This window comes from Felis catus, chromosome D3 (genome assembly GCF_018350175.1).
Source record: "Felis catus isolate Fca126 chromosome D3, F.catus_Fca126_mat1.0, whole genome shotgun sequence".
In the NCBI taxonomy this organism is placed as follows: domain Eukaryota; kingdom Metazoa; phylum Chordata; class Mammalia; order Carnivora; family Felidae; genus Felis; species Felis catus.
The window spans coordinates 89,902,333-89,916,885 of NC_058379.1; the positions used below are offsets into that span (position 1 = coordinate 89,902,333).

At 46.6% G+C, this 14,553-nt stretch overlaps 1 long non-coding RNA gene across 1 annotated transcript; it reads right to left on the bottom strand.

The window, feature by feature from the left end:
• Positions 1 to 2,539: 2,539 nt before the first annotated feature.
• LOC123381117 lies at positions 2,540 to 14,510 on the bottom strand. The gene is made up of 2 exons (XR_006587661.1): positions 4,744 to 14,510; positions 2,540 to 4,401 (listed from the first exon to the last, which is right to left on the bottom strand). It is a non-coding gene; the product is annotated as an uncharacterized LOC123381117 (long non-coding RNA).
• Between the last annotated feature and the right edge of the window lie 43 nt (positions 14,511 to 14,553).

Sequence of the window (14,553 nt, forward strand, 5' to 3'; positions counted from 1 at the left end):
CATCTTCCTAATCATTTACTTCTTTTTTCAAAAAAAAAAAATATTTAGTCTGTGGGAGAGTGCAAGCGAGAGAAGGGCAGAGAGAGGGGGACAGAGGATCTGAACCAGACTCTGTGCTGGCAGGCTGATAGCCGCAAGCCTGATGTAGGGTTCGAACTCATGAACTGTGAGATCATGCCCTCAGTGGAAGTCAGACGCTCAACTGACTGAGTCACCCAGGTGCCCCCCGATCATTTACTTGTTATTATTAAAACATGCCCTTCTTTGTCTCTAGTAACAATTTAAAGTCTATTTTATCTAATATTGGTACACCCACTCCATCTCTCATTTGGCTATTGTTTGCATATCTTTTTCAGTTCTTTTACTTCCAACCTATTTATGTCTTTGACTCTAAAGTGTGTCTCTAGTGGACAGCATATAGTTGGATGATATTTACATTAACCATTCTGCAAATCTCTGTCTTTTGACTAGAGTGGTTAGTTCATTCACCTCAGTCCTTGGACTTCCTGGTTCTATCTACACTTACTCCCCGGTGATATCATCCATTCTTGTGGCTTTCAATATGATCTATGTGCTGGTGAGTAGACCTGAACTCCTCATCTGTTTACCTGTGTCCAGAAGGATAACTAATAGGCATCTCGCTCTTAACCTGTCAGTTAAGAGAAACTGAGCTCCTAATATTCCCTAACTATTCCTTCTGCAGATCTCTTAAACTCAGTTAATAGCAACTTCATTCTTGCCACTGCTCAGGCTAAATTCCTTGGTGTCATCCTTGACTTATGTCTTTCTCTTACCCCCAAATCTCATCCATCATCAAATCCTGTTGGCTGTACCTCAACATCTATCCAAGATTCGCTCACTTAGCATCGTCCTACTGCCACCACCAGTCCATCCATAGCTCTACCTGCCACAGTCTGTTCACCCAGCCTCTCCCTTGCCCTCCTGCAGTTCATTCTCAAGAACAGAGAGATATTTCTTTTCTCAAGATCCTCAATGGCTTTCCAGCTTGCTTACATTAAAAACCAAAGCCTTACCATATTTCACATGATCTGCCTTAATTACATCTCTGACCCCATCTCTTGATTCTCTTTCCCTTATATGCTCCATGGTAGTCCCTCTGGCCTCCTGCCATTCTCTGGATTGACCTCCACCTAAGGACCTTTGCACTTGCTACTTCCACTCCTGGGTGCATGAGGCATTTTCTGTTTTGTCATTGCTGTATCCAGGGTCCAGATTGGTGCTTGGCACACGGAGGACACCTGGTAAATATTTGTCGAGCAAATGAGCAGATGCACTGAGTCCCCGCTCAGCATGGGCTTGGTCCTGCCCTGATTTGACTCCTATGGATGTCTACATCATCGGTCTTAGGCAGTGAGGATCCCAAGGCAATGGCCGGGGCAGAAGCAGAGCTTCCATAGCATTTCCACTCACTCGTTCTCCCCCAGCCAACACCAGTCACCCTCTGTTTCAGCTACAGCCACTCTCACCCTGCTCCAGCCCACTTGGGACACCAGTCTCCCGGGGAATTTCAGTTGCCTATGTGTTGTCGTTTTGATTTGTATAGCTTTCTTTCTATAGCCCAAGGTTTGTTTATGGTAAGAAAGCCAAAACTCCACGCTCAGTCTCATATTAGCAGGAACCAGAAACCCTCCACCTGCTAGCTGGTATTTCAAGTCCTTATGGTTGTGTTACAGAGGATGGGAAAGTGCCACAGGTGGTGCACTGCAAAAGTCCACAGGGTGACTTTCACATGCATATGGCAGCCTCAGGAGGGAAAGGTCTTACTTGAGGACGGTTGTGATTTGACATTGGAGTCCTAGAGGTATGGCATATCTCAAATGCTGATTTCTGTAATCAAGAGAAGTTTTTGTGAGCTCTTCAGAGATAATGTTCTTAGGGCTAGTGTCTCTCACCTACAATTTACTTGGTTGGCTGATGCTTCCTCTGACTGCTTACGCTTTATCCTCTGCCCTTGTTCCGGGATCCCCTTCTCCAGATGGTTCTCTTGGGTAGATTCTCAAGATGATCCAGGCTGGTTCCCTGCTGCAGGGTCCACATCTGGCCCACAGGAAACTTTGGAAGCAGACCGTTCCCATCCCAGCCACTTCCTGTAGCTCTGCTGGAGCAGCCAGTGCTGTGGTGATTCAGCTGAGGTCATTAGACTCATGACAAACTCTTCAAGTGGCTCAAGGTTGTCAAGCTCCCATTGGGAAGCACCGATATCCAGCACCCCAACAGCTTACTCGAAAGAGCTTTTCATCAACTCCCTCTTCAATCTTTCTGAACAGTCTTGGCTTTGCCGGTGGCCTGGAGGTGACAGGGGAGAAGGGCTAATCTTGTCAGGACCACTTTGGACACCTCCTGCACCAAGTTCTGCTTGGCTGGTGGAGCCCCCGCACCGGGGTGTCAGAATATCTGGACCTATTGTATTGTTCTTGTCTTTGAGCTTTCTGTCACAACTTTGAAGACCATAGGAAGAGTCGCATTTAACATCTGGTCACACATGTGAAACAAGACAGTCACCAACAAAAGGAGGATGGAAAAGAAAGGCTGAGTGTTTTTACTGGTGTGAGCAAAGGGAAAAAGAAGCCCGTGGCTAAGCCAAAACTCACTGTGCAGGAGCACAGACCCCCAAGTGTTGGTCCAAGACACTGCGAGGTTGGACTTTTCCAGATGGGCCTTCGATCGGAGTTTGTTCATTTCCCAGGAGATGAACGTCACACATGTGGGAAGCTGAATAATGACACCCCCCAACAACAACAAAAATGCATCCACTTCCTAATCCCTGAAGCCTGTGGTCTATCACCCTTTACAGCAAAGGGGACTTTGCAGGCGTGATTAAGGGAAGGTTCTTGGAAAAGGAAGAAGGGTCCATGAGCCAAGGAGCACAGGGGGCCTCCAGAAGCTGGAAAAGGCAAGGATGTGCCTTCTCCCCAGAGTGCCTGGAAGGAACCACCCTGCTGACTCCTTTGTTGTAGACTTCCGATCTAAGGCCTGGAAGAGAGGGAACAGCTGCTGTTTAAAGTCGCTAAGTTTTTGTGAGTTACAATAGTGACAGCAAGCTAATGCACACGTGTTTTACTTGCCTGAAGGTAGGAGTATTCTCCAGGCACCCCCAGCAGTTAGAGAATGGACCGTGCAGGTAGGACACTGCTGGCATGCGGGTGCTGGGTGCAGGTGGGGGTTCAGCTGTGTCCTACGGATTTCCAGCAGCCATGGAGGGAAACCTGGAGCACTCGAGTGTTGAGCAGAAACTCCGCCACCGGCAGGTTTAAGGATGAGTTCCTCACGTCCACAAAACCAGCCTCCAATTCCTTTTCGTTTCTTTTTACAACACAGTGAATAGCGACACTTGAATTGTGAATGACAACAACTGTTTACAGTTTGAAAACCTGCAAAATAACCCATGAACAGATTGCGTGTTTGAACTCAACGCTTCATTGATCTTACCCCTGTTTGCCCAACAGGAAACAAATGTTTTAAAGCGGAGTAAACCTTTGTTTGGCGTGCCCGGTAGCGTTTAACAATCGAACCCCATCTGTTCAACAAAAGCTTTAATTGGAAACTTGTTGTCTTTGGTTGTATTCAGGGAATTCTTTAATCTACCCAGCCGAAAGAAGTTCACATTAGTGTCGCCCTGTGTCTCAGGTCTTAGCAGAGCAGGATTACAGAACAAGGGCACACGTCCTCTTCGTGTTTATTGTTGTGGCACAATCCCCCCGGTCTGCTCGATGCTATAAATTTGCCCACCTCACGGTGCCCCCAGTTACTTTTCAGTGTTTCCGATGGGGGCCCCACTCTGTCCGCTGCAGGCAGCGCATGGGCCCCTCAGATCCAATACCTGTTGCCCGTAGAGTTCCCTGGCAAACTCACACGCATCGTGAAGACAAGGTCCCCTCTGGGAGCTGATGTTGGCGGCTCGGTGCCGAGGTGCTGCTGGCCTTAAGGTACAGGCAGGAGAGTGGCTCCCCCCACCCTGCTCTGCAGCAGCACCTGTCCCCCTCCCCACGGGTGCTCAGACCCCACCCTCAGCCACCCCGCTCCGAGCCCTCCCTGGATCCCTCTGCAGGAACCTCGTACATGGCCCGAAGGAAGTGTGGCAAGGACAACCCCCTGGTGCCCATCCCCCCACTGTGACAGCTCCTCCCGATGACACAAGCACACCACGTGGAAGAACTTGGGTCACATCAGTGGCCCTTGACACAGGGGCCCTGGGAACTTCAGGAATCTTGATGCTCAGGCTGTATCCCAGACAGGTTCTGCCAGAACCACGAGAGACCTGCAGGGAGATGACGTGGTTTTCACAACGGCCCAGGGGATTTTTCCATGAGCTGAGGTAGATCTTGAAGATCAGCAAGAACATGGGATTGCTGGCACGGATGGTTTCTTCAATTTTCTTTTCTGTAAAATTAAGTATGGTGAAAAGCTATATATATATATATATATATATATATATATATGTTTTTTTTTTTTTTAATTAGACAGCATGATATAAATCACAAGGAGACAGCAGAAGCCTCTGGAATGAAGCCCCCATGTCTTCGCGGAATGATCTGAGGCAGCAGCCGGGGCCCAGGGCTGCGTGAACGTTTTGCCTGGTGGTTCTGGGCAGCCTCACCATCCTTCATTAGCCCAGGCCGCTCCCCGTTTGTCAGACCTGAAGGTTTTGGGATTTGGATGTTCTGCTTAAGAAGACAGACACAAAATGACGAATCAAAATTAGGTGCAAAAGTGGATACTTACTTAAAAGTGGGAGAGGAGGCCTGAACAGTAAATTCCACGGTAAAGAGCTTCTCCGACTGGGCTGGAAGATCCCATCAGCAGCGGGCTCCGGGTGGTGCCGCTCAGCTAGGCACACGCTGAATGTGCGTCCATCCCTGTGTCCTTGTGTGTGGACAGCTGATACGGTGGCCTTAAACCTTCGAGGAGGGACTCACACGCGCTACTTTCGCTGGGTTCTAGAAAGCTCCCCCTGCACTCGCACGCGGTGGGGGATGGGAACCGCGGGCTGTGTGCCCCTCCGATCGGGCAGCGTGCATCTCCATCCGAGCGAAGCCGCCTGTATGCCTGTGCTTCAAAGACGCGCCCACACGCCGTGGGTGGGCCAGTTGTGCTGACTCTGGCTCTCAGGCAGCGGGTGCTCAGCCCCTGGGAGCCAGCCTGACAGCCAGGGACTTGCTTGAGCTCTCCTTCCTCAGTGTCTCATCCCCGTCAGGAGTCTTCTCCCACGACCTCATTCTTCTATTTTCCTTCCTTTTTCTTCCGCTTCCTTCTGGAAGTACTAGTAGATGCCAGAAACCGCTTGGGCACTGATCATCGGGTGTCTGGCTGACTCAGTGGATGGATGTGCCAGGGTGACCCTTCAGGTGTAGTCGGCAGCAGCTTCCTTGGCCGGGGGTGGGGGGAGGGCTGGAGAATGGATTTCTGTACCCTGCGCACAGAAGGTGACTGTGAGGTACACGTTTACCCGGTTGAGTCGTGTCCCCCCAGATTCCTGTCCACCTGGAATCTCGGGGCGGGGCGTGCCCTTATTTAGAAGTGGGGTTTTGCAGACATAATTAATTAGGGGGAGTTTGTACTGAGTGGGTGGCGGTGTCCTTACGAGAGAGGAAGGGACACACAGAGGTGCACGTGGCGGCACAGGCCCAAGTTGGAGAGGCGCAGCGGCAGGCCAAGGAATGCCGAGGAACACCTGGAGCCAGCAGACCCTGCAAGAGGCAGGAAGGATCCTCCCCTAGAACCTTCAGAAGGGTCACGTCCCTGCTGCCGATGCCTTGATTGCAGTCTCCTGGCCTCCAGACCTCAAGACAATACACTCCTGCTGCTTGCGATCCACCTGGTTGTGGCACCTTGTTACAGCAGCCCCGGGAGACTCATATACGCGTGAATAAATTATTTGAAAACAAGGCCAAGAGTGGCCGGGTGCACATATACACATGGTACTGAGAGAGGCCAAACCCCCAGCCTGAGAGTTGGCGCCACATGCTTTTTGACGTGGCCTTTGCTCCGCGATCGGAGGCGAGACCTAAAAGCAAACGGGCGCAGGTGCAGTGACACGCTGATTGACCTTAGACCACCTCAAAGGACGCTGCGAGCCAGCCACCGTCTTGGAAACCCTACCTGAGGCCCCAGGAGGTGATGGATGTCCGAGTGCAGAGAATGCCATCGCACAGCTGAGCGTTTCTCTGCGCGTTTGGTTTGTTGCTGCGTCCAGAGAAGAAACCGAGGTTTCCCGGCTGTGTTCACAGCTTTTGTGCAGCAAACACACAACGCGCAGAAGCGCTCGGTGCGTTTGTCTTCCTCCGGGCTCGCCTAGCCTGCAGCCCGTGGACAGATTGCTATCACCTAAAACACACGGAACTCTTGATGCGTGCCGGAACGCCCAGCGGTCTCAGCTTTCCTTTGCTCAGCCAAGGGTTTTAACGCTGTTTGTATTCTGAAACAGGATAGTTTTCTTTCCCCCACCTCTCTCTCTGTCACATAAAAGACGAGCCAGGAAAATAGCTGCAAACTGCCAGGGAAATGTAAACAAACGATGAAGTTTTGAAGTCCCCCAACAGACACTTTCCTCCTCAAACGAGAAAAGGAAAGGTACCAGGGGAGTCTGCTGATCACAGAAACGAAAACTGAAAACCTTCTCTCCTAGCCATCCTTACGTCACAAGAAGAAACTGTACTGGCTTAGAAACAGGCGGAGACGTAAAGATCATCGACCACTAAATGCAACGTGTGAGAGTTCTTCGGGCAGAAACCTGCTGTGAGGTATCGGTAAATGGGTATAATTTTGGTGACCACACGTGTTTCTGTTATGTTTTATACCCTTTATTTTAAATCTGCAGTAAGCCGCAACAAGTGTTGTATGTTTTTAATTAAACTCAGCATTTGGATCCTTTCTAAATAAGCAGTACAAGATGAGGGGCGGGGAAGCAGGCTTAAACATTACAAAGTTTTTTCTTGATTAATTATTAAATATAACCCTTAAATACGTGGGCACTTTTAAGTATCGGTGAGAGATGAATAGCGGTGTTCTTGCAGCCGAGAGAGGCGATAAACCCTGAAGGCTCGTCGCCAGCTCAGAGGTGAGTCCTGACAACCTGTCCTCTTATGAAGGATGACAAATCCCAGTTAGCATTATTCATTGCCAAGCTCCGAGATCAGTTTGAAATTCTCACAGCACTTGGAAATTCACACACATTAGTCGAGTGGAAAAGATGTCAAGGACTAAAATGAAAAATAAATCATTTTTGTCCACGTCAGTGTTGTAGTAAAGGTGTTCGTGTAAGCAGAACCCCGGCCAGTGCACTTGATAACCAGTCCTCCTCGTCCCTTATTCCAGACCTTTCTACTGTGGTATAATGTGACTGAGAGCCTCAGGCTGTCAAACCTCACCTCTGGGCTGGCGTGGGGGTGGGCTGGCCCCGCCTAGGATGCATCTTACAGGTCTCCAAACATTCTTCAGACTTCCCTTCAGATGATGGCTCATTCTGTGACCTTGACTTCCATTCCACCTTTTCAGACTTACCTACTTACAGTAAATGCAGTAAATACAGCTACAGTTTCTCTTTCTTGGACAAGTTAATGTTTTTCTCTGAAGTACAGAGAATGAAGGACTTTGTGAAGTCTGGAGTTAAAAATACAAAGGCAATTAAAATACTTTTTGGACTGTTTCCACATCACTGCTATTGTGAATAATGTCCCATAAAACATGGGAGCATAGGTATCTTTTCAAGATTCTGACTTCAATTCTTTTGGATAAATACCCAGAAGTCAGATTGCTGAATCCTATGGCGGTTCTATTTTTAATTTTTTGAAACAGCCTGAACATCCGTGGACAGAGGAGTAGATAGAGAGAATGTGGTACATGCATACAATGGGATATTACTCAGCATTAAACAAGGGAATCCTGCCTTCTGCAACAACGTGGCTGAATCTTGAGGACATTATGCCGAGTGACGTAAACCAGTCGCAGAAGGACAGGCACTGCCCAGTTCCACTTACATGAGGTGTCTAAAATAGTCAAACTCCCAGAAACAGAGGGGAGGCTGGTGGTTACCAGGGGCGAGGGGACAGGAGACTAGGGAACTGCCATCCAGTGGGTACAGAGTTTCCGTCACACAAGGTGAATGAGCTCTACAGGTCTGTTGTACGATTCCACCCAGGGTTAACAGGGCTGGAGAGTGCACTGAATTTGTCAAGAGAGTGGAGCTTACGTTAAGTGTTCTTACCACAATAAAAAAGAAAGTGGAAATTCTGTCAAAGTTACCTTTTTTTTGTAACTGAGTCATAGCTGTTGTTTCAAAAACAGGCAAGAAATGCATGGCATCCGTTGTCTTTGAGCGTTTTGGTAAGAAACAAGGTGGTCCATCACAACCGTAGACGGAAGATAATTGTCTTCTTTGCTATCCCCACTCTACTCTCATAGCACATGATACATGTTGAAAAAAAGAAACAGAAAAGTAGCAGGACACAGGGCAAAGAACTTCTGTTCAGTGTTTGCTCTGAGGATCATATGGAAGCCTACTCTGTGGATGATTAAACATCACAAGTTCGGGGAATAGTCCTTTCTAATGAGAGTTTCTGCATTTTCCCCATATTTAATTAATGCAAGTAACCCAAAGGGAAGGTACCACGATTGAGTTTCCGACTAAATCTAAAGATCTGATCCAAAGATACTTGGAAACACAAAACCATTTGGAGCTATGTGAATGCTGTCACACACCCAGTTGGTAACTGGCCAAAGCATCTTAAAACCTGTTAAGGAATTGATAAGGGGGCTTCCCCCAACCCTCATTCTGTCCAAGGACCATGTGTAGGGCAAAAATTTTGTTCGTTTGAAATTTTGCAGGGACGGGAGGAGCTTGTTTTGTTTTTGTTTTTGTTTTTGTTTTTGTTTTTGGCTTGGATGGAATTGCCATGGCCTTAGATTGCCTACCAACATTTGTAACTTGCAAATGTAGAATTTTATGCATTTATTCAGAGGTCCAGCCTCAGATGTTGAGTAAGCAACTGTGAGATTGAGGCTCCAGCCTTTCCAGTAAACATACAATTTTGCTTGATGATGCAGGACTAGGGGGAGGGAGAGCATTTTCACTTTTCTTCCAAATCACTACAGCTGAAAACTACACCTGTTGGACAGCAACCCGAGGCAGGGGAGGAAAGAATAGAAGAAAGCAAGAATAGCTCTATCCATCCATTCGTCTCTTCACTCATCAAGTTCTTAGTGAGCGCCTACTGTGTGCCAGGTACTGGACTTGTCAGTACCTGAAGCTCAAGTCCAATGCGCTTAGTTACGGCTTCGTGTTGGTATGACACAACCATGACTCTCAAAACATTCTTTCTTTTTTTTTCTTTTAATTTTTTTTAACGTTTATTTATCTTTGAGACAGAGAGAGACAGAGCATGACAGGGGGAGGGTCAGAGAGAGGGAGACACAGAATCTGAAACAGGCTCCAGGCTCTGAGCCATCAGCCCAGAGCCTGACGCGGGGCTCGAACTCACGGGCCGCGAGATCATGACCTGAGCCGAAGTCGGCCGCTCAACCGACTAAGCCACCCACGTTCTTTCTAAGCCACGTTCTTTCTAAAAGAGTTCTATTGCAAAGGTCTATGTGCTACTCTAACACGTTAACAAAATGTATCTCTGAAACACCAAGTATTAAAAAAGAAAATCTAGCATTAAGCTGACAAGGCTCCCTTTGCAGACACATGGCTGCCTAACCACCTCTTTAGTAAAATAAATACATAAATAAATAAATAAGGCTAAGAATGCCTGCAGTAAAACAGAGAACACACTGTCCATGTTGCCCAGACACAACAGCAAAAGACAAAAAGCCAGAACTACAGAACTGTTAACCCCAGGCAGGGGTTACTTAGAGTCCCAGTCCCTACTAATTGTATGCCCCCCTGGGATCAGAGACAGCGAGACAGAAGCCGAATTATGGGAGAAACCGAACACTTCGCTCTCAGCCTTTCCGTCTCCCCGGCTCCCTGGTTCTTGTCACAAACAATGGGGTGTGGTACATGACAGACATACTAATCCTGAACGTGTCTTGCAGGGAATACAAGCATTTAGGGCTGGAAAAACAGACTGGCTGAGGCCAAGGGAATGAAAGCAGGGCGGGAGAGAGACTCTCGGAGGCCAGTTCTGGGGGAGGTTAGACTTTACCAGCTGCTTAGGGCTAAGGCAGTGGGAAGCCGTGTGGGTCATTTGTAGCTGCTCGCTGCTGGTCCCCTAGGATTCTACTTTCTTCCTTATGCCGTCCTGCATGGCTGGTTCTCTCTTAATGTAGTTACCTTCTCCCAAGTGGCCTCTGTGCCCAGGAAAATCTCCATTTTCCGGGGTGACGGGTGCTCCCACGGCTGTGTGTTTAGTTAAGCTTGGTTCCACAGAATCGAGTGAGGAGAACTATTCTGGAGAATAGGCCGTGACTCGTGCCGGGAACTGGAGCTTGTAGTAGTTGAAAGCAGCATCTGAAGCTTTTACGAGTGGGTCTGTAATCAATAGTAACTTTCCAAATCTTGTATTCCCTAAATTCTCAGATAAGGCACATCATTTATCTTTCGGAAGTACCCCACCTCTGGTCAACCGTCCACATACCTCTTTCCTTGTTTTTGTTTCACGGTGTCCCTGTTCCCCCAAAAATCCAGCAGAGAAGAAGAGAAAATTTATTTGCTTAGATCCTTGAGCTAAAATCAGATTCCTTGCTACAAAGCGGCCTGCACAGCATCCTTCACCCGAAAACAAATGGATTGCAGGGCCACCTGCTGGGCATTCCGAGCTGTGCACACCCTGGGTTCAAATACCAGCTCATTTACTTAACAGCGAGCCAGGTAGTGGTCCCCAGGCTGAGACACCTGGGGTCACAGGAGGACTTTTCAAGGAGGCCTCAGAGTTTTGAGGGCACCAATCCCCAGCTGCTCAAATTCTACATGTCCTCTCTCTTAGGGCGGATAGGACGGGACTTTCCGGCAGGGAGCTGCCTGCTGTCCTGCTTCCCGTCTTTCTGCGCTCCTTTTAAGACAGTGCTGTAGACTGACTGTGTCCTCCCAGAGCTCCTGTATTGAGACCTAATCACCAGGGTGATTAGGTCATGAGCGGGATTTGTGCCATCGTAAAAGAAGCCCACGAGGCTGCCTTACCCCTGCTCCCGTGTGAGGACACGGCGAGAAGACAGCTCTCTGTACAGAACCAGGAAGCAGGCTCTCAACCAGTCCCCAAATCTGACAGCACCGTGGTCTTGGACTTCCAGCCTCCCCAGCTGTGAGAAATAAATCTCTGTCATTTACAAGCCACCTAGTCTATGGTAGTTGTAGCAGCCCGAACACCCCAAGACATTCAGTGCCAGGCATCATTCTAAGTGCTGTATGTTTAATTTTTTAAATTTTGTTAATGTTTATTTATATTTGAGAGAGAGAAAGAGAGAGAAAGACCCTGAGCAGGGGAGGGGCGGAGAGAGAGGAAGACACAAAATTAGAAGCAGGCTCCAGGCTCGGAGCTGCCAGCACAGAGCCCGACACAGGGCTTGAACTCACAAGCTGTGAGATCATGACCTGAGCTGAAGTCGATGCTTAACCGACTGGGCCACGCAGGTGTCCCTAAGTGCTGTACATTTAACTCAAAAAGCCTCAAATGTCCCAAACAAAGGGGCAATTTGAAATACCACCATATATTATTATTGGAGAATGCCTCCTTCATCAAGGATGCCTGTTGGCTACATAATTTGTATTATTTCAAGGGGAAGAAAATAGAAGGTCCACCTTCTGACAATTAACATTATATTTCCAAGTAAAAGAATTCCATATCAAGAGTAAATTCTGTATTTTCCTGACTTTTATTCAGATTTGTAAAAGAAACATTTTCATCAATGAACTTTGCCAAATGATTAGTAGGTACATAAATAATATTCACTTTTTACTTGGACTCAAACCTCTTCCTGGCTCTCATTTACCAATAGCTTCTTTTTTCTTTTATTTATCATGACCACATACCTATAAAAACTTTATGAACTTAATGTTTATGTATTCTACTCTAAGTCCCCTTTTTGTTGTATTTTTCACCGGACCCTGTCTCATTCAAGCAATAATCTCACTTATAGACACCTGAACTAATTTTTTAAAAGCCAAATAGATATGCTTAAATGATACATTTCTAATAAATTGCTTTTAATATCTAAAAATTCTTTGTCAAATGTATACAGCTGACCCTTGAAAAACATGGGTTTGAACTACATGGGGCCACTCATATGTGGGCTTTTTCACATAAATACAGTAAAGTTCTGTAAGTATATTTTTTTCTCTTCCTTATAATTTGCTTAACATTTTCTTTCTTCTTGATTACTGTATAGAATATATATACTTTACAGAATATAGAGTATATAATACAAATAACATACAAAATGTTAACCAACTGTTTATGTTATCAGTAAGGCATCCGGTCAACAGTAGGCTATTAGTAATTAAGTATTTGGGGAGTCAAAACTTTTAAATGGGTTTTTGACTGCAGGGGGCATCAGTACCCCTAACACCTGTATTGTTCAAGGGTGAACTGTAATATATTTCCATGGTTTTTATTAGTCATATATGAATAATGATTGTAATGAGAATTTAATCCAGAAAAAAACTTTAACACTTAGAGATTTCTAGCTATAGAAAAGTAAATATTAATTTAAATTTCTATACATATTCTCTTGCAGAGAAGTGTAATAGGATCATCAATAAAAGACTATCAAATGTAAAAATGTTAGTTTGATGGTTGATATAAAAAGTATAAGAAATAACAAGTGTTGGTAAGGATTCAGAGGACAAGGAACCCAGCATGCACTATTGGTGGGAATATAAACTGGTGTAACATTGCTAAAAAAAAAAAAAAAATGGTGACATTGGTAAATTGGTACAAATTGGAAAACAGTATGGAGGTTCCTCAAAAAATGAAAAATAGACATGCCATACAATCCAGTAATTGCACTTCTTGGTATTTACCCAAAGAAAACAAAAACACTAACTTGAAGATATGTATGCAGCCCTTTGTTTATTGGAGCATTATCTGCAATAGCCAAGATATGGAGGCAATCTAAGGGTCCATTGATAGATGAATGGATAAAAATGTGAGATATATACACAATGGGATATTCCCCAGCCATAAAAAAAAAAAAAGAATAAAATCTTGACATTCACAACAAACTGGATGGATCTATAGAGTATTATGCAAAGACAAAAACCTTATAATTTCACCTATACGTGGACAAATGAGCCAACAACAACAGCAAAAGAGTAACGGACTCATAAATATAGACACCAGAGTAGCGGTTGTGGGAGCACAAATTAGGTAAAGGGGATTAAGAGGCACAGACCTATAAACAAAATGAGTCATAGACATGTAACCTAGAGCTGAGTCAATAATATTGTAATAACTTTGTATGATGACAGATGGTAATTACACACTGAGCATTTCGTAATGATTATAACTGTTGAATCACTGGTGCACCTGAAACGAATCCGTTATATGTCAAGACTGTACTTCAATTAAAAATGTTTTTAAAAAACACAAAGATTCAAGAAAAAAGAAATAGTTAAAAATAAATAATAGACTGCCGAATATGGAAAAAATTTCCTCTTCAGATAAAAGCTGTTTGTACAGTATGACTGGATTGGGGGAGGAGTGGAATTGGGACTTCTCAGTATTTAATTTTCCCTCATTTTTCGAACTTTAATCGACAAGAAGTTACAATTTGACAACACTCTGAGGGGATATAGATGGAAAATTTAAGGGGAAGGTCATTTTTTTTTTAAGTATTTACATCTTTTGCAACTACTAAACTTGCTATTAAAAACAAGGGCACCTGGGTGGCTCAGTGGGTTCAGCAGCCAACTCTTGCTTTCTGCTGAGGTCTTGATCTAAGTAGTTAGTGGGCAAGGCCCCGGGTTGGACTCTGCTTGGGATTCTCTCTCCCTCTCCCTCTGCCCTGCTCTCTCTCTCTCCCAGAATAAATAAACTTTATAAACAGCAGACAAAATGTGGGAGGGTAGACTCTTGTGGGACCGCTCTCACGGAGACGATCACCACCACCTAGGGTCTCGGTATTTCAAAGGTAAGCACAGAAAAAGGGTGGGTCCTCCTGCGTCCACAGTCCCGAGATCACTGGATTTAAACACTGATACACCCCCTCCCCCAGAAACAGGGCCGCTGGGGCCCTGCGGACCCAGGGCCCGGAGGCATCAAACGGCACCGCGTGTGACTCGGCACAGGCGCGCCGCCCCGAGCCTGAACGTGGGGTGTTACGCCGCTCCCGGGGCCTCAGAACCTCACCATCCACGCACCCGACCCCAGCCCAGCGGGACGTAGCAAGGAGCAGGCACGGAGTCGGCCGCACCGCCGCAGCCCTCAGGGTCACAGCTCAGGAATTCCCCGCAGGTCTCCCAAGTTGGGAGGCGGGGAGGGGCGGGGCGAAGCCGGTACTCCAACAAGCCCGGTGATTGGTGGGTGGAGAGGCGTGGGGCGGGGCGACGCCAGCTCCCCTACGAGCTCGGAGGTTGGTGGGCGGGACGGTGGAGGGGCG